This window comes from Macaca mulatta, chromosome 15 (genome assembly GCF_049350105.2).
Source record: "Macaca mulatta isolate MMU2019108-1 chromosome 15, T2T-MMU8v2.0, whole genome shotgun sequence".
Classification (NCBI taxonomy): Eukaryota; Metazoa; Chordata; class Mammalia; order Primates; family Cercopithecidae; genus Macaca; species Macaca mulatta.
This window is the reverse complement of record NC_133420.1, coordinates 7,052,016-7,071,088: the sequence shown is the minus strand read 5'-3', so window position 1 is coordinate 7,071,088 and position 19,073 is coordinate 7,052,016. Positions and strand designations below refer to the sequence as shown.

The 19,073-nt window shown below is 48.0% G+C and overlaps 1 long non-coding RNA gene across 2 annotated transcripts in view; it reads right to left on the bottom strand.

Annotated features, from left to right (window-relative positions):
* The window catches only part of LOC144334956 (uncharacterized), a 51,975-nt gene that overhangs the window by 10,946 nt on the left and 21,956 nt on the right, over positions 1-19,073 (bottom strand). The window contains exons 2-3 of one of the 2 annotated variants that reach the window (XR_013405297.1): positions 14,395-14,535; positions 13,925-14,077 (exon numbers count right to left, since the gene is read on the bottom strand). This is a non-coding gene — a long non-coding RNA (uncharacterized LOC144334956). The remainder of the gene's footprint in view (positions 1-13,924; positions 14,078-14,394; positions 14,536-19,073) is intronic. The other variant, XR_013405296.1, reaches the window with a different exon arrangement.

Genomic DNA, 19,073 nt, shown 5'->3' with positions numbered 1-19,073 from the left:
CTGTCCCAGATACTCTTGGGTTCACACAAGTATACAGCACAGTGCCAGTAACCGCGGCCCCATTGGTTAGCTCCCTGGCACATGCTCATCTTAGAACTGAAACTTGGTACCTTTGGCCAACATCTCCCCACTTCTCCCACGCAAAATATGTACTTTTTTACAAAGTTAAAATGCAGCAACAGACAATCCTAAAACCAAGATGACCCCTAAAATTTCTTTCAGGAGAAATGACTGTTGGTTTTAGCTGAAAAATAAACATAAAAAAATAAACCTGGGTCGGGTAATCCCAGCACTTTGGGAGGCCGAGGTGGGAAGATCACTTGAGGTCAGTAGTTCGAGACCAGCCTGGCCAATATGGAGAAATCCTGTCTCTACTAAAAATACAAAAATTTGCTGGGCGTGGTGGCAGGCACTTGTGATCCCAGCTACTCAGGAGGCTGAGGCAGGAGAATCACTTGAATCCCAGAGGCGAAGGTTGCAGTGGGCCGAGATCACACCATTGCACTCCAACCTGGGTGACAAAAGTGAGACTCCATCTCAAAAAAAACCTGAACGATCACCTAAGGGATCATTGTGTTTTTTAAAAACCTTTAATATTTACCAGAAAAGCATGAGTGAGGGCCTTCTGCTATGAACATGGCTTTGTAAATCAGAATTTGTATCACCTAGAAATCAGATATTAATAAAACAATAAAGGGAAAATTTTAACTCTATTTATTGTGGATACGTGTCAGAGGTGTTTGAACCCGAGCAGCTCCATCTTGAATAGCGGCTGGGTAAAACAGAGCTGAGACCTACTGGGCTGCATTCCCAGAAAGTCAGGTGTTCTTAGTCACAGGATGGGATAGGAGGTCAGCACAAGATACAGGTCACAAACACCTTACTGATAAAATGAGATGCTGTAAAGAAGCCGGCCAAAACCCACCAAAACCAAGATGGCGACAAGAGTGGCCTCTGTTCATCCTCATTACTCATTATATGCTAATTATAATGCATTAGCATGCTGAAAGAAACGCCCACCCACACCACGATAGTTTACAAACGCCATGGCAACATTAGGAAGTTACTCTATGTGGTCTAAAATGGGGAGGAACCCTCAGTTCCAGGAATTGACCACCCCTTTCCAGAAAACTCCTGAATAATCCACCCCTTGTTTAGCACAGGATGGAGAAATTTTTGTTTGTTTGTTTGTTTGAGACGGAGTCTCGCTCTGGCGCCCAGGCTGGAGTGCAGTGGCACAATCTTGGGTCACTGCATGCTCTGCCTCCTGAGTTCATGCCATTCTCCTGCTTCAGCCTCCCAAGTAGCTGGGACTACAGGTGCCCGCCACCACGCCCAGCTAATTTTTTAATTTTTAATAGAGACAGGGTTTCACCATGTTAGCCAGGATGGTCTCGATCTTCTGACCTCATGATCCACCTGCTTTAGCCTCCCAAAGCGCTGGGATTACAGGCGTAAGCCACCGTGCCTGGCCATGACCTGATATTTTAAAGTGTGAAAATCTAGCTGGGCGTGGTAGCGGGCACCTGTAGTCCCAGCTACTCGGGAGGCTGAGGCAGGAGAATCACTTGAACCTGGGAGGCAGAGGTTGCAGTGAGCCAAGATCATGCCACTGCCCACCAGCTTAGGTGACACAGTGAGACTACATCTCAAAAAATAAAAATTTTTTAAAAAGTGTGAAAAAGCATTTTTAAAGTGTAGAAAAAGCATTTAACTCTATGATAAAGACCATAAAACAGAAATGCAAAACCTCAAGGGAAAGATGGCAAGAAGAGAGAAAATGTGAGCTGGCAAAATTCAGGGAAAAATCGAAAAATAAATGAATATCACAGAAATAAAGATGAAAAACAAGAGCTGGAATCCTGAAGAAAATATAGACAGGCTTATGTGAGGACATAAATTAGGGAAAAAATTAAATAAGATTAATGATAGCTACTAAAAGGATTTAAAAAAGTAAGATATAGACATGTGAGACAAAGAAGGTCCAATGCATGCATGACAGAAGTCTGTAAGGAAGAAAAACAAGACAATGGAGCAGACACACTTTAAATATCTGATTAAAGAACGATTTGAAAAAAGAATCTTTGGAGACAATCAGGCAAAATTATGGAGTCCATTTTTTTTTTTTTTTAATTAAGTCTCAGCTCACTACAACCTCCGCCTCCCAGATTCAAGCAATTCTCCTGCCTCAGCCTCCTGAGTAGCTGGGATTACGGGCATGTGCCACCATGCCAGGCTAATTTTTGTATTTTTAGTAGAGACAGGGTTTTGCCATGTTGGCCAGGCTGGTCTCAAACTCCTGACCTCAGGTGATCCACCCACCTCAGCCTCCCAAAGTGCCGGCATTACAGGCATAAACCACCGTGCCCGGCCCCAGTCTCTTAATATAAAAAAGAAAAAATAGGCTAGCCTTAGATTCCTGCACAGCTACCAACAGAGAGAAGCAGCCTCAGGAGAGAACTGTGGCTCTGTGATGCACATGCAGTCCATTTTCTTAAACTCTAAAAGCTGGAAATAAACCGTTTTGAGCGTGAATTTAGAGACAAAATAGTTTTGAGAACTCCAGGAATGTGGCTTCCATGGGCCCTTCTTGAAGAAACAACTGAAAGATAAATTGCAACCTACTGAGAGATGCCTGGGAAACTTGAAAAAATATTGATGATGAGCATTGAATATATTAATTGCAGAACTCACTGGCAAAAATGAAGTAAATGTTATAGGCCATGAGAGTGTGGAAATCTGGAGGAAAATAAGGAAAAATAAGGGGAGGTAGAGTAAGTTGCTGCCTCATCATAGAAACTTGGAATCAATGCATGTTCTTCCAAAATATCTGATAATAACAGTATAAGACAATTTAACAGTTGAAATACTAAGAAAGTTGATGTTGTTGACTAAAGTCAGTGGTAAAAGAAAAGAGGAGGAGGCCGGGTGCGGTGGATCACACCTGTAATCCCTGCACTTTGGGGGACAAGGTGGGGCAGATCATGAGGTCAGGAGATCGAGACCATCCTGGCTAACACGGTGAAACCCCATCCCCGTCTCTACTAAAAATACAAAAAATTAGCCAGGTGTGGTGGCGGGTGCCTGTAATCCCAGCTGCTTGGGAGTCTGAGGCAGGAGAATGGCGTGAACCCGGGAGGCAGAGCTTGCAGTGAGCTGAGATCGTACCACTGCACTCCAGCCTGGGTGACAGAGCGAAACTCTGTCTCAAAAAAAAGAAAAGAGAAGGAAATATGCTAACTTTATTCTTGATCCCAGTAAGCTACTAATACTGTCTCAATAAATAGAAGGCATAAAAATATAGGTTTATTTAAATTTTTTATATTTTATTCTAATAAAGGTATTATGTTAGGTTGTATTAATAAAGTTGAACACTAGTACAAAATCATAAACCCTCCTAAACATGAGAAGAATTGAACATTTTTTTTAAAAAGGCAAAACAAAGACATCACACTGTGGAAGACTTTTTTTTGTTTTTGTTTTTGTTTTTTGAGATGGAGTTTCATTCTTGTTGCCCAGTCTGGATTGCAATGGTGTGATTTCGGCTCACTGCAACCTCCACCTCCCGGTTTCAAGCGATTCTCCTGCCTCAGCCTCTTGAGTAGCTGGGATTACAGGCGTGTACCACCACACCCAGCTAATTTTGTATTTTTAGTAGTGACAAGGTTTCTCCATGTTGAGGCTGGTCTTGAACTCCTGACCTCAGGTGATCCGCCCGCCTCGGCCTCCCAAAGTGCTGGGATTACAGGTATGAGGTGCTGCACCTGGCCTGTGGAAGACATTTTTAAACAACTAAGAGAAAACAAAATATAAAAGAATATGAAGCCGGGCGCGGTGGCTCAAGCCTGTAATCCCAGCACTTTGGGAGGCCAAGACGGGCGGATCACGAGGTCAGGAGATTGAGACCACCCTGGCTAACACAGTGAAACCCCGTCTCTACTAAAAAATACAAAAAATTAGCCGGGCGAGGTGGCGGACGCCTGTAGTCCCAGCTACTCAGGAGGCTGAGGCAGGAGAATGGCCTAAACCTGGGAGGCGGAGCTTGCAGTGAGCTGCACTCCACTTGCACTCCAGCCTGGGGACAGAGCGAGACTCCGTCTCAAAAAAAAAAAAAAAAAAAAAAGAATATGAAAGAACCTAGAAAAAATCTGTCATGTCTCTAAATGTAAATGAGCTTCCTGAAAAACGTTATGCTAAGTGAGATAAGTCAGACACAGAAAGGCAAATACTGTGTGATTACCACTTGTACATGAAATCTCAGAAAGTCAAACTCATAGAAACTGAGAGTAGAACAGTGATTGTGGGACCTGGGGGGTTGGAGGAACTAGGGAAGTATTCATGAAGGGGTCCAAACTTTCATATATAAAAGAACACATTCTGGGGAAATCTAATTAGAGCTTGGGTGGTGATGGAAGTATTAATTAACTTCATTATGATAATCATTACACACGTCAGATCATGTTGTACACCTTAAATAGATACATTTTTGTCAATTACATTTTTTTTTTTTTTGAGACGGAGTCTCGCGCTGTCGCCCAGGCTGGAGTGCAGTGGCTCGATCTTGGCTCACTGCAAACTCCGCCTCCCGGGTTCACGCCATTCTCCTGCCTCAGCCTCCTGAGTAGCTGGGACTACAGGCGCCCGCCACCACGCCCGGCTAATTTTTTGTATTTTTAGTAGAGACGGGGTTTCACCGTGGTCTCGATCTCCTGACCTTGTGATCCGCCCGTCTCGGCCTCCCAAAGTGCTCGGATTACAGGCGTGAGCCACTGCGCCCGGCCACATATTTTAAAATAAAAAAGAAAGCTAAAAACTGTAATATGTGCTTAACCCGTCTATTAAAAGAAACTGATTTTCAGATTATATCAAAAAGCAAAATCTGACTCTGCTGTACACGAGAACTACACCTAAGAAAGTTACTTGAAAAGGTTGAAAATGGTCACTGTTCTATCAGGACACGGGAGAAAAAAGGAACTAAAATTAGATGTTAAAGGAGAGGAAGAGCAAATATGCTAATTTTATCATTGCTCACGGTTTCCTAGTAGTACATATCCTGTAAAGAAAAGAAGGACTAAATGTAATTTACAATAACAGCAACACTAACACAAAAATCCTAACCGCCGCTGCAACGGCTCTGGAATGCGCAGATTGAGCGGTGGAATCGCAGCTTGTGTCTTGATGGCCATGGCCCATGTGTACTTCACTCCTCCGCTGTAACAGGTCTTTTATTCTTATTTTTATTTATTTTTGTTGTTGTTGTTTCTTTTTGCTATTGTTTTTGTTTTTGAGAGGGAGTCTCCCTCTGTCACCTAGGCTGGAGTGCGGTGGCGCGATCTTGGTTCACGGCAACCTCAGCCTCCTGTAACAGATCGTTTAGAACATGATCAAAGGCCGGGTGCGGTGGCTCAAGCCTGTAATCCCAGCACTTTGGGAGGCCGAGGCGGGCGGATCACAAGGTCAGGAGATCGAGACCACTCTCTACTGAAAATACAAAAAATTAGCCGGGCGCGGTGGCGGGCGCCTGTAGTCCCAACTACTCGGGAGGCTGAGGCAGGAGAATGGTGTGAACCCGGGAGGCGGAGCTTGCAGTGAGCCGAGATCGCGCCACTGCACTCCAGCCTGGGCAACAGCGTGAGACTCCGTCTCAAAAAAAAAAAAAAAAAAAAAAAAAGAACATGATCAAAATCCCAGTTCTTGCATGTTTTTGTTTGTTTGTTCATTTGTGACAGAGTGAGACTCTGTTACTCAGGCTGGAGTGCAATAGCGTGATCTCTGCTCACTGCAACCTCCACCTCCCAGGTTCAAGCGATTCTCCCGCCTCAGCCTCCCAACTAGCTGGGACTACAGGCGTGTGCTATCACGCCCAGTTACTTTTTTTTTTTTTAGTAGAAACTGGTTTCACCATGTTGTCCAGGCTAGTCTCGAGCTCCTGACCTCAGGCGATCCGCCCGCCTCAGCCTCTCAAAGTGCTGGGATGACAGGCGTGAGCAACTGCGTCCCGTTTCACTCATGTTTTTTGAACCACTGCTTACTGTATCTCTAAATAGGACCCTTCCTTCCAGCCTGCGGCATCTGCCTGCAGGAGTCTGCAGGTGCACTGCCTATGTGCAATCGATGGGCTCCCTTCATCATCAACGTGGCAGAATTTTTTAAAGGACTATCATTATAGGGCAGGTGCAGTGGCTCACGCCTGTAATCCAAGCACTTTGGGAGGCCAAGGCAGGCAGACCACAAGGTCAGGAGTTCAAGACCCGTCTGACTAACATGGTGAAATCCTGTCTCTACTAAAAATACAAAAAATTAGCTGGGCATGGTGGCACGCACCTGTAATCCCAGCTACTCAGGAGGCTGAGGCAGGAGAATTGCTTGAACCTTGGAGGCAGAGGTTGCAGGGAGCTGAGATCACACCACTGCACTCCAGCCTGGGTCACAGAGCACAGAGTAAGACTCCATCTTGAGAAAAAAGAAAAAAAAAGGATATCATTATAAACAAAAAGTTGGGATTTGCTAATTAGAAAGAGAACCAGTCAGGGCAAAGCAAACTCGTTAACTCAGTTCGCTTTTGTGTGCATCAGACAGTGTCCCAGAACAAGCACACACATCACTGCTCGGTTTTTTCGTGCCATCTTCAACCTTAGTGCTGGTATCTGTTAGATGCGACCTGCTGTTATTTATCCAGATGAACCTGGTGCCCGGTGGAGCAACAGGAGGCACCGCTCCAGGTGTTCAGTAAGCCGACAAAAACATGTGGCCAATGTAGCTAACAGTTTGGTTTGTAATGGCTGTAGTCATTGAGTGAGGCAGCTCAGGTGCATCTGCTCTGAAGAATTCAATGTCTTACTGAAGAACAAATAATTAATATTGGATGAGTATTGCAGCCATGTGACTAATGTCTAAAATTATTTTTTCGAAGAGGTTTTCTATCATCTTCCAAAAGTAGTGATGTTTGAAGTTACTCTAAGTCAAGCTTTAGAAGTCAAAAAAAAGAAAGATTGCCTTCCTTTTAGGAAAAGAAATGCAATTTTCTGGCCACAAGGGCATAGTGCAGTTCACTTAAGTGTTGATGTATTTTATAGTCAGATTCTTTTTCTCTTCTCCAAAACGTACTGTTAGGTAAACCAGGTTTTCTAAATAGTCATTCTTAAAATTTCAGACTTACAAAGTTAGTAGTAGAATTTCATCTAAAGGCCCTAGGTATTAATATTTTTAATGATTTAATGTTTTAACTTAAAACAGGTATGTGGAATTGCTTCTGCGATATAGTCTTTTTTCTTCTTTCTTTTTTTTTCTTTTTTTTTTTTTTTGAGATGGAATCTCGTTCTGTCACCCAGGCTGGAGTGCAGTAGCATGATCTCAGCTCACTGCAAACTTCACCTTCCAGGTTCAAGCAATCTTCGTGCCTCAGCCTCCCAAGTAGCTGGGATTACAGGCGCCTGCTACCACACTGGGCTAATTTTTGTCCTTTTAGTAGAAATGGGGTTTCACCCTGTTGGCCAGGGGGGTCTCGAACCCCTGACCTCACGTGACTCAGCCTCCCAAAGTGCTGGGATTACAAGCATGAGCCACTGTGCCCGGCCTCTGCAATATAGTCTGGCATGTAATTTTTTAAAGTTTATGTGCAGTCTAATCATTGTTTCTTGAAAGTTGGATCTTCCCCTATGCCCATGAACCACGGTTCTTCATGAACCATGAAGAACATGAGTCTAGAAGATGCCCCATCAAGTCAGACAATAATAATTGCAATGGTTGCTGATGTTGAGTTTATGGTTAAACTGTAATTAATAGGTTGGATAACAGTAGTTACCTCTTTGTTGTAAACTCTCGTAGCTGAATTGCTTAAGTATAATGTAGAGAATTTCGGGGCAGTTCATCCTTAACGGAAAATCTGAAACCTAAACTGCAAATTGAAAAGCTGCTGTACAACCATTGTATCTGTAAGTGACTTAGCAACTTTCTGTCACTTGGAATACTGTGTAATAGGACTTTATTTAGCAACTTTTTGTCACTTGGGATACTATGTAATACTATTTCAGTGGGCTCTTTTGGAACTTACATCAGGTTCTAGTGTCTACTTCTTAGAATCTGAACTGAAGGTCGGGCGCGGTGGCTCACGCCTGTAATCCCAGCACTTTGGGAGGCCGAGGCGGGTGGATCACGAGGTCAGGAGATCGAGACCATCCTGGCGAACACAGTGAAACCCCGTCTCTACTAAAAATACAAAAATTTAGCCGGGCATGGTGGCAGGCGCCTGTAGTCCCAGCTTCTCGGGAGGCTGAGGCAGGAGAATGGCGTGAACCTGGGAGGCGACGAGCTTGCAGTGAGTGGAGATCGCGCCACTGCACTCCAGCCTGAGAGACTGGAGCCAGAGTGAGACTCCATCTCAAAAAAAAAAGAATCTGAACTGAATGTACAGCTCTGTCCTAGACATTTTGCACTAAAGCAGCCCAATCCGTCCTTGTATCTTTTTGTTAACATGCTCTGTGCCACTGCAGACTGCTTCCTGGTTTCCTTCTGTGCTTCTGCAAAATGTTATTTTACACCCCCATGGCTATCACCAAGGCTATAGGGAAGAAAAGATCTATATACACACATATACACATACACACACACACATATACGCATATATGTGTGTGTACATATATATTTGAGATGGAGTCTCGCTCTGTCACCCAGGCTGGAATGCAGTGGTGTGATCTCGGCTCACTGCAACCTTCACCTCTTGGGTTCAAGCAATTCCCCTGCCTCAGCCTCCTGAGTTGCTGGGATTATAGGCACACGTCACCACGCCCAGCTAAGTTTTGTGTTTTTAGTAGAGACAGGGTTTCACCATGTCGGTCAGGCTGGTCTCGAACTCCTGACCTTGTGATCCACCTGCCTCGGCCTCCCAAAGTGCTGGGATTACAGGCGTGAGCTACTGGGCCCGGCCAGAAAAGCTATATTTGTATGCAGCACTAACCCTTGGAGTGCGAATGTATGTTTCTTCTTGCTGTGCCTTGTTACAGCTGCTTTTTTGTGTTAATAAAGTATGTTTCGTGTTCTCTTCGTTTTTGTTGTTGTTGTTGTTCGTTTGTTTTTTTAAGAATATATTTAAATGAGAAACAACCACATTAAAAAATGCTTAAATTCTTTGGTAATCGCAGAAGTGAAAATTAAAGCTATAATGAAATAACACCTCACATTCATCAGACCAGCTGAAAATAAAAAGACTGACAATAATAAGCCTTGGCAACAACATAGGACAGCTTGGACTCCCATGCCCAGCTGGAGGGGCGTGAATGGCACAATCTCTGGAAAACTGGCAGCGTCTTCTAACAACAGTGAAGAAATGCCCACTCTATGACCCCATAATTCTACTCCTATATATACTCCTATATATAATATATACTCCTGTGTATATACCCAAAAGACATGTGTGCACATGTTTACTGGGAGACAGGCATGAGAATGTTCACAGCTGCCTTATTCATAATTGTCAATCAAGAACAGACAAGTTGTGATGTTCAGAAAATGGGATTTGACAAAATTCAACAACCAATCCTTCAAAGCAGAACAAAACAAAAACCTGGATAAAAAGAAGAGTTGGATACTTTATGTCTATCTCTGTCCAAACTCCGGCATCATGTTTAATGGAAAACACTAGATAATTTTCCACTAAAGGCAGGGACAATTGTAATCCTAGCGCTTTGGGAGGCCAAGGTGGACGGATCACTTAAGGTCAGGAGTTTGAGACGAGCCTGGCCAATACTGTGAAACCCTGTTTCTACTAACAATACAAAAATTAGATGGAAATTGCTTGAACCCAGGAGGCAGAGGTTGCAGTGAGCGGAGATCATGCCACTGCACTCCAGTCTGGGCAACAGAGCAAGACTCTGTCTCAAATAAATAATAAATAGTCAGAGACAAAATGGGTTGCCTAGAGTCATAGGTTGGTTTTTCCAAAATTAGACCCTAAGATGAGGCCTGGAATGGGAGAAATGTATTTGAGGATGATCCCAGGAAGCACAAGTGAGAGAATGGAGAAGAGGAGACAAGGGAATGGGAAAAACAAGACACGTGATTTATAAGTAGGACAGGGCTGCAGTCCACTGTTCTCTGAGCTCTGCTCTCACAGGAGTCCTTTATTTCCATAAGGAAGGGCCCCCATGGGCAACTGATTTGCTTTTCTCACTCTGGTTCTTCCACAACGAAAGTTTGGCACCCAGAAGCCGGTGTGCAACTTGAACTATCTCAGTTTGCACTGTGGGGCTTTCACCAATACAATTCCCTTTAAAACTCTGTGAATTACTTATGAATGTGAGGCAAGTCCTCTTCACCCAACAGCGTCATGCCCACAGATCTTTTCTAGACAGTCCTCTCTTTGACTTGGGCAGAATATGAGGGTGCTATGGGACAATACCCTTAAGATTCTTAGAAGTTTATTTCCCTGGGAGGCTCTTCTGGCCACTGCCTGAAGTCTTTCTGAGGTTTTAACAAAGGACTTAAGCTACACATTTGATTTGATCTTTACCCCGTGACCACTTCTTGAAAACAGTTTTATTCCAGTCCAGCAACCCAGCCTCCTCTCTGCTTCCTCTAGATTCCTCTTGCAAACTGGGTGGTTCTCATTTCAGCTCACCTCTCTCTCTCTTTCTCTCTGGATCTCACACAGTGAAATGAAACTACCTGTCAGTTTCAACATTCTACTGAGAAATCTTCTTGACCAGATCCCTCAAGTTTGTCAGGTGCATTTTCTGTCTTATAAGTTACAGCAGATAACATTTTCCAGATGTTGGGCTACCATGTAACACCATTTTTCCAGAAGCTACAGCATTTTTTATGCCTTTCCAGACTCCACGAACAGTTTTCCACTTTCTCAGCCCTTGCTAATAGTTTCCTTGCCACTTTTCCATTTTCTGTCCACTGTTTGGTCCCAAACCTACGGCACACAGTTTAGGTTTTTGTACAACAGCACCCCAGTTCTGGATTCCAATTTCTGTTTCAGTCAGCTTTTGCTGCATAACAAACATCCCCAAAACTAGTGGCTTAAAGCAACAGCCATTGCATTTGTCATCATTCTCTTGGTCAAGAGCTCTGGCTGTACTCAGCTGGGCCATTCTTCTGCTGGTCTCAGCTGCTCTCCTGCATCTGTGGTCAGCTGGCGAGTTAGCTAGCAGCTGGGTGATCAAGGTGACGACCTCTACTAGGACAGCTCACTGCCATCCTGGAGGTTTCATTCTCAATCCATCCCACACCCCTGAGCATAGCCGATTACAGCAGATACCTGAACCAAGGACACAAACGCACAAGTTGGTGTGTCAGCTGTGACTTGGGAGCCCAGCTCAGAAAGGTGACCCCAACCAGACTCCTTGGAACTGAGCTCGAGCATTAGACACAGAGCTGCTGTTGTGGAGGTCCCTGGAGTCAAGCATCTGCAGTGCAGCAAAGGCTGGTAGCTGTGTTCTGTCATGCTGGCCGTGGGCCCTCGAGAGAAGCTGGTCACCTGGAGCAGAGACTTGGGAGGCTGCCCAGAGAGGCAGAAAGATCCACCTTAGGATAAAAGCTCCTGCCAGCCTCTGCTCCTTGTGCTGCACGGCCAGCCCCCAGGTTCCCTCAAGCAGCAAACTCCTCGTCATTTGAGTCTGGGTGGATGGCTTCTCCTTCATGCTCCCAGACCATCAAGCACCCCTGGTCCACTTCCTTCTTCTCTCTCCTGCCTGCCCACCCTCTCCGTACCAACTGGGACACCCCCACTTCTCCCAAATGACCATATTCCCCAGCCTCCCAACTGTCTTATAGTTGTTCCCGTCACCACAAACTTAAAGTCCACAGCAGCCAGCTGGCCTTTTTAGACACAAACAAGAACATGTTGCTCCCGACCAAAATACTCCCCAGTCACTACCCTCTGAAGCAGCTCCTCTCCTGCTGGAGGTCCTGGCTCGGACCGGGAGTCCACGTCCCTCCTCCCCCACTCTGCATCCTCCCAGCTCCCAAGCCTCTGACCTCTAGTTGCAATCCACGCATGGGGGCCCTGGCAGGAGATCAGAGGGTGGGAAGGAGGAAGCTGTTGGTTCCTCCCCATCCCTGCAGGGCCTGGTGCACATTCCCTCCCCTCGCCCCTCAGAGGAGATGCTTCCAGCTCCCATTCTCAACCCGACCCCATTGCTTGGTAAATTGTCCCTCATTAAATCAACTTATAAACACACACCTGAGAATTTAAAGCTGTTATTAGCTGTTATTTTGTATCAAAGGAATAAAAGTGGAGTTTTTTAGGAATAAAAATGCGATTCTGAGAAAATCAAATGTAAGGCATAAAAATGTGATGTGGGGAAAACACGTCTTATGTATCTTTGTCCTCCCTCCTCCTCCTCCCCACATCGCCAAGATGACTTCAGGTCTACTTATCTGTTAGCACTGGAACCCCCGGGGGCCTCGGGGCTGGGAGAATGAGGACCAAGAAGGTGGGACCAAGAGGCCTGGCTGTGCAGATGGCCAACTGGCTGCAGGATGGAGACAGAGGTAAAAGCAGGGATGAAGGAGATGGGAGGGATGGAGGTGAGGGGAGGGATGGAGGGGGAATGGAGGTGAGCGGAGTGATGGAGGGAGGGGAGGGATGGAGGGGAGCGGAGGGATGGAGGTGAGGGGGGGATGGAGGTAAAGGGAGAGATGCGGGGAGGGGAGGGATGGAGGGGGATGGAGGTGAGTGGAGGGATGGAGGTGAGGGTGGGGATGGAGGGGAGGGGGAATGGAGGGGGGGGTGGAGGTGAGGGGAGGGATGGAGGGGAGGGCAGGGATGGAGGTGAGGGGAGGGATGGAGATGAGGGTTGGGATGGAGATGAGGGTGGGGATGAAGGAGAGGGGAGGGATGAAGGTGAGGGGAGGGATGAAGGTAAGGTGGGGATGAAGGGGAGGGGAGGGATGGAGGGGAGGGGAGGGATGGAGGGGAGGGTGGGGATGGAGAAGAGGGTGGGGATGGAGGTGAGGGGAGGGATGGAGGTGAGGGGAGGGATGGAGGAAAGCGGGGAATGGAGGTGAAGTGGGGGATGGAGGTGAGAGGAGGGATGGAGGTGAGGGGAAAGATGGAGGTAATAGGGGATGGAGGTGAGGGCAGGGATGGAGGTGAGGGGAGAGATGGAGGTAAGGGGGAATGGAGGTGAGGGCAGGGATGGTGGTGAGGGGAGAGATGGAGGTAAGGGGGGATGGAGGTGAAGGCAGGGATGGAGGTGAGGGGAGGGATGGAGGTGAGGGGAGGGATGGAGGTGGGGAGGATGGAGGGGAGGGTGGGGATGGAGGGGAGGGGAAGGGATGGGGGTGAGGAGAGGGAGGGAGGTGAAGGGAGGGAGGGAGGTGAGGGTGGGAATGGAGGTGAGGGTGAGGATGGAGGGGAATGGGGGATGGAGGTGAGGGTGGAGATGGAAGTAAGGGTGGGGATGGAGGTGAGGGGAGGGATAGAGGTGAGGGAAGGGATGGAGGTGGGAGGATGGAGGTGAGGGGAGGGATGGAGGTGGGGGGATGTAGATGAGGGTGGGGATGGAGGGGAGGGGGAGGGATGGAGATGAGGGGAGGGATGGAGGTGAGGGGAGGGATGGAGGTGGGGAAGATGGAGGGGAGGGTGGGGATGGAGGGGAGGGGAGGGATGGGGTGAGAGGAGGGAGGGAGGTGAGGGTGGAAATTGAGGTGACAACGGGGATGGAGGGGAGGGGAAGGATGGAGCTGAGGGGAGGGATGGAGGTTGGCAAGGGATGGAGGGGAGGGGAGAGAGGAGGGTAGAGACAGAGTTATGGGGTGGGGGATTGGGCCACCTCCACCAGGAGAAGGTGTTTCAGAATGGCCAAGCCACCCTCCCCAGGATCATCCATGAAAATCCCAACAGAGGTATTGAAGCCTGCAGTAGTCCTCAGAATGTTCACAGCTTCCTCCAGGATGTGAGAAAAGTCGGTGCACTTACCACTCCACCATGTCTACCAGAGAAGAGAGGACACGGTCACCCACTGTGCCGCTCCCACGGCACCTTTCCTGCGGGCTTCTCCTGCAATGGTAGAGAAATGGGTGGAGAGAAGGTCGTGGTTTGGGGTTTTCAGAGCAGTTTAAAGAAAACGGTCTGTCGGCCGGGCGCGGTGGCTCAAGCCTGTAATCCCAGCACTTTGGGAGGCCGAGACGGGCGGATCACGAGGTCAGGAGTTCGAGACCATCCTGGCTAACACGGTGAAACCCCGTCTCTACTAAAAAAATACAAAAAACTAGCCGGGCGAGGTGGCGGGCGCCTGTAGTCCCGGCTACTCGGGAGGCTGAGGCAGGAGAATGGCGTAAAAACCCGGGAGGCAGAGCTTGCAGTGAGCTGAGATCCGGCCACCGTACTCCAGCCTGGGCGACACAGCGAGACTCCGTCTCAAAAAAAAAAAAAAAAAAAAAGAAAACGGTCTGTCAGCTGAAGCTGAAAAGCCAGTGCAGTAATATCTGATGGTCACTGGGTATTGTCTGGCCTCGGAATGAAAGCGACTGGTCTGAAAAGGCCTTTTTAGCGCCGTGTGTCTCCTGGAGTCCTGGTAGCTCACTGTGCTTTACCAAAAAAAAAAAAAAAAAAACAATTAATTAGTTTATAGGCTGGCGAGGAGGAGTCTCCTCTGGTTTGGGGCCAAGAAGCCGCCTGCCCTGCTGGGCCCTGTCTTTTTCCTGGAGCTCTTCTTGCTTCTTTGTTCAGCCCCCCACGGGACAGCGAACTTCAGTGGCAGCGCTGGTCTTGCTGACCCACCCTCCCCGACGTGGGCAGGGCCCGCCTGGCATGGCAGGTGTGCGAAGGAAGCCGTAGGACGGAAACCCTGATGCCCTGCAGACAGAAACAGCTGCCGGGCGTGGGGACCTGGCTGGATCTCTTCCCCTGTGCCTCTGTTTCTCCATCTGTACAGTGGGATGGCTGGCAGGGCCCAGGCCCCTCCCACCATCCATTCCAGGGCTACTGCTCTCTGAAAACACATCCAAGAGCACAGGTACCTGGACCTGGTATTCCTGGATGGTTCTCTGCCCGCATCCCAGCAGGGCAAGAAGGGCCCAATCTCAGGGATTGCAGCGGCCCTAGAAAGTCAGCGTTTACAGTGGATAAGGACCACAAAAGAACAAGAAGGAACGTCCCTCCAGATGGGCTGGTCTACCAGGCTTCTTGGAGAAGGGTCTCAGAGGTCCTGTTTGAGGCAACCTGGGCTGGGGGCAGGGGGAGGTACACTGGGGGCAAGGAAAGGAAGAAGCTATGGGGAAGGTTCTTCTGATGGGTTTGGTGACTAGGGATGAAGGGTGGGTGGCCGGGAGAGGAGCCAGGGGCCCTGGCAGGCAGGACAGGAGGTGCCCAGTAACAACTTTGGGGACCATGGGGCTCGAGGAAGAGGAGGCAAAGAAGCAGTTGGGGAGGGAAGAAGCTCAGCAGAGGCCCAGAGGGGTGCAGAGGCTCCGGGAGAGCCAGCCCTCTGACAGCGGGCCCTGCTGCAACAAGAGCCATACGAGCACCACTAAGACTGGGAAGGGTGGAGTGCGAAGGATGCCACTGATAGAAGGTCTACTGTCCATGAGGTCCCCATAACCTCGGTGGTGGGGACATGGCCTCCGCTGTGCCTGTGGGGAAGCTGAGGCAAGTTCCCAGGGTTCCTCAGCTACTGTAAGGCATGGCCAGGACTTTTCTTCTTTTTTTTTTTTTGAGACAGAGTCTCGCTCTGTCACCCAGGCTGGAGTGCAGTGGCGCGATCTCAGCTCACTGCAACTCCGCCTCCCGGGTTCAAGCGATTCTCCTGCCTCAGTCTTCTGAGTAGCTGGGATTACAGGTGCCCGCCACCGTGCCCAGCTAATTTTTTGTAATTTTAGTAGAGACGGGGTTTCACCATGTTAGCCAGGATGTTCTCGAACTCCTGACCTTGTGATCCGCCCACCTCAGCCTCCCAAAATGCTGGGATTACAGGCCACCGCGTCCGGCCATTCAGGGTTTGTTTTTTTTTAACGTCACTTTTAAGTTTGGGGTACACGTGCAGGTTTATTACACAGGTAAACTTGTGTCATGGGGGATTGGTTGTAGATTATTTCATCACACGGGTATTAAGCCTAGTACCCATTCGTTATTTTTCCTGATCCTCTCCTTCCTCCCACCTTCTACCCTCTGATGGGCCCTAGTGTGTGTATCTTCCTTTCTATGCGTCCATGTGTTCTCATCATTCAGGTTCCACTTATAAGTGAGAACATGCAGTATTTGGTTTCTGTTCCTGCATTAGTTTGCTAAGGATAATGTCCTCCAGCTCCAGTCATGTTCCTGCGGAGGACACGGTCTCATTATTTTTTATGGCTGCATAGTATTCCATGGTGTATATGTATCACATTTTCTTTATCCAGTCTGTCACTGATGGGCATTTAGGTTGATTCCATGTCTTTGCTATTGTGAATAGTGCTGCAATGAACATTCACGTGCGTGTGTCTTCATGTTACAACAATTTCTGTTCCTTCGGGGAGATAGCCAGTAACAGGATTGCTGGGTTCAATGGTATTTCTGTCTTTAGGTCTTTGAGGAATCACCACACTGTCTTCCACAATGGTTAAAGTAATTTACACTCCCACAGACACTGTATAAGTGTCCCTTTTTCTCTTTTTTTTTTTGGAGACGGAGTCTCGCTCTGTCGCCCAGGCTGGAGTGCAGTGGCCGGATCTCAGCTCACTGCAAGCTCCACCTCCCGGGTTTACGCCATTCTCCTGCCTCAGCCTTCTGAGTAGCTGGGACTACAGGGGCCTGCCACCTCGCCCAGCTAGTTTTTTGTATTTTTTAGTAGAGACGGGGTTTCACCATGTTAGCCAGGATGGTCTCGATCTCCTGACCTTGTGATCCTCCCATCTGGGCCTCCCAAAGTGCTGGGATTACAGGCTTGAGCCACTGCGCCCGGCCAAGTGTCCCTTTTTTCTCCACAACCTCACTAGCATCTGTTATTTTCTAACTTTTTTTTTTTTTTTTTTTGGAGACTGAATCTTGCTCTGTCACCCAGGCTGGAGTACAGTAGACCATCTCGGCTCACTGCAACCTCTGCCTCCCAGGTTCAAGCGATTCTCCTGCCTCAGCCTCTTGAGTAGCTGGGATTACACGTGCATGCAACCACACCCAGCTAATTTTTATATCGTTAGCAGAGACACAGTTTCGCCATGTTGGCCAGGCTGGTCTTAAACTCCTGACCTCCAGTAATCTGTCTGTCTCAGCTGCCCAAAGTGGTGGGATTACAGGCATGAGCCACCACACCCAGCCCATTTTCTGATTTTTGTAATAAGAGCCATTCTGACTGGTGTGAAATGGTATCTCATTATGGTTTTGCCTGGCATTTCTTTTTTTCTTTTCTTTTCTTTTCTTTTTTTTTTTTTTTGAGACGGAGTTTTGCTCCTGTTGCCCAGGCTGGAGTACAATGGCATGATCTCAGCTCACCGCAACCTTTGCCTCCCAGGTTCAAGCGGTTCTCCTGCCTCAGCCTCCCGAGTAGCTGGGACTATAGGCACCCGCCACCACGCCTGGCTAATTTTGTATTTTTAGTAGAGACGGGGTTTCTCCATGTTGGTCAGGCTGGTCTCGAACTCCTGACCTCAGGTGATCCACCCACCTCGGCCTCCCAAAGTGCTAGAATTACAGGCATAAACCACCATGCCCGGCTGACTGGCATTTCTTTAATGATCAATGATGTTGAACTCTTTTTCATATGCTTGTTGACTGAATGTCTTAAGACATAGATGTACGGATGCATGTATGCCAGCCAACAAGCATAAAAACAAGCAATGTCTCCCATTGCTTGCTTTTGTTAGCTTTGTCAAAGATCAGATAGTTGTAGGTATGCAGCATGTCCAGGATTCGAACTCAGACCTGGCTGGCTGGGGAGCCCAGGCCAGTCCCAGGAATATCCTTGCACTGCATCCCTGCAACCGAGCTCTGTCCTGGGTGTCTTCCCCTCCCTCCTTAGAGGCCAAAATGCAGGACCTCCCAGCTCCAAAGGAGCTCCTGAGAAGGAGGGACCCCAACATCTTTCTCCAGGGGTCCATTCAAGGCTCCACGCCCAAATGAGACCCCTAGGCCTGCCCCAGCACCAAGGGCGGAAGGCTTGGTGCTGCCCCTGGGGCAGGGAGCCTTGAAGACCTCCCTGGCAATCAGCTTAGGACACTCACTGCCTGCCATTTCCAGGTGTTGTCCAGGTGCAGGGAGATAGGTGGGGTGATATCCCCCGCACCCCCCTGGATGTGGCAATAAAGAGCCCACCTCCTTCTCCACTAGTGGGACCATCACCTACCCTGAGCCAGATCCAGACCCCAGGGGTCCCCTTCACCCTTCTTTTCCCACCCCGCATCGAACCACTCAACAAGTCTGGTCAACTCTCCACCGAAATAAATCCCAACTCTGACCCCACGCTGTCGACCTGTTTCCGCTCTGCCCTGTGGTCTGCGATCCCCACAAGAACCCGAGAAATGGCTTATGCTTTCTTCGAGTCAGGTTAGGAAGGTCTAATTACACACGGAGTACCACTGACCAGTTCAGAAGTAAAGCTCCACGCACTGTGCGTTATGCGCTGTGTGTGGCCACCCCACAGTCGTGATTAGAGCATTTGCGTCACCTCAAAACTTTCAACCTGCTGCTTTTTAATCAATCTCCTCCTTACCTTCCCAGCCCCAGTTCCGAACACCCACTGATCTGCTTTCTGTTCTTAGAGTTTTGCAGGTTATAGGATTTTGTATAAATAGAATCACACAGTTCATTCTCTGCACCTTTCAGCGAGGGTCATGTTTCTGAGATTCTCCCATGCTGTGTGTGTCTGCAGTTAATTCCTCTTCAGGGTTGAGGCTGTTTCATTGAATGGAAATATTATCATTTTTTGGACCCATTCTGCAGTTTATAGATATTGGGGCTGTTTTCTGTCTGGGGCTATAATGAATAAATCCCGTCTATGTATCAGTGTGGAAGCTTTTGTGACGATGTGTTATTTTAACTGCTCTCAGGTAAATATGTAGGAGTAGAATCCCTGGGTCACATGATGAGTGTATATTTAACTTTATAAGAAACTGCTACACTGTTCTCGGGATTGGCTGCCCCAATATTGTCCATT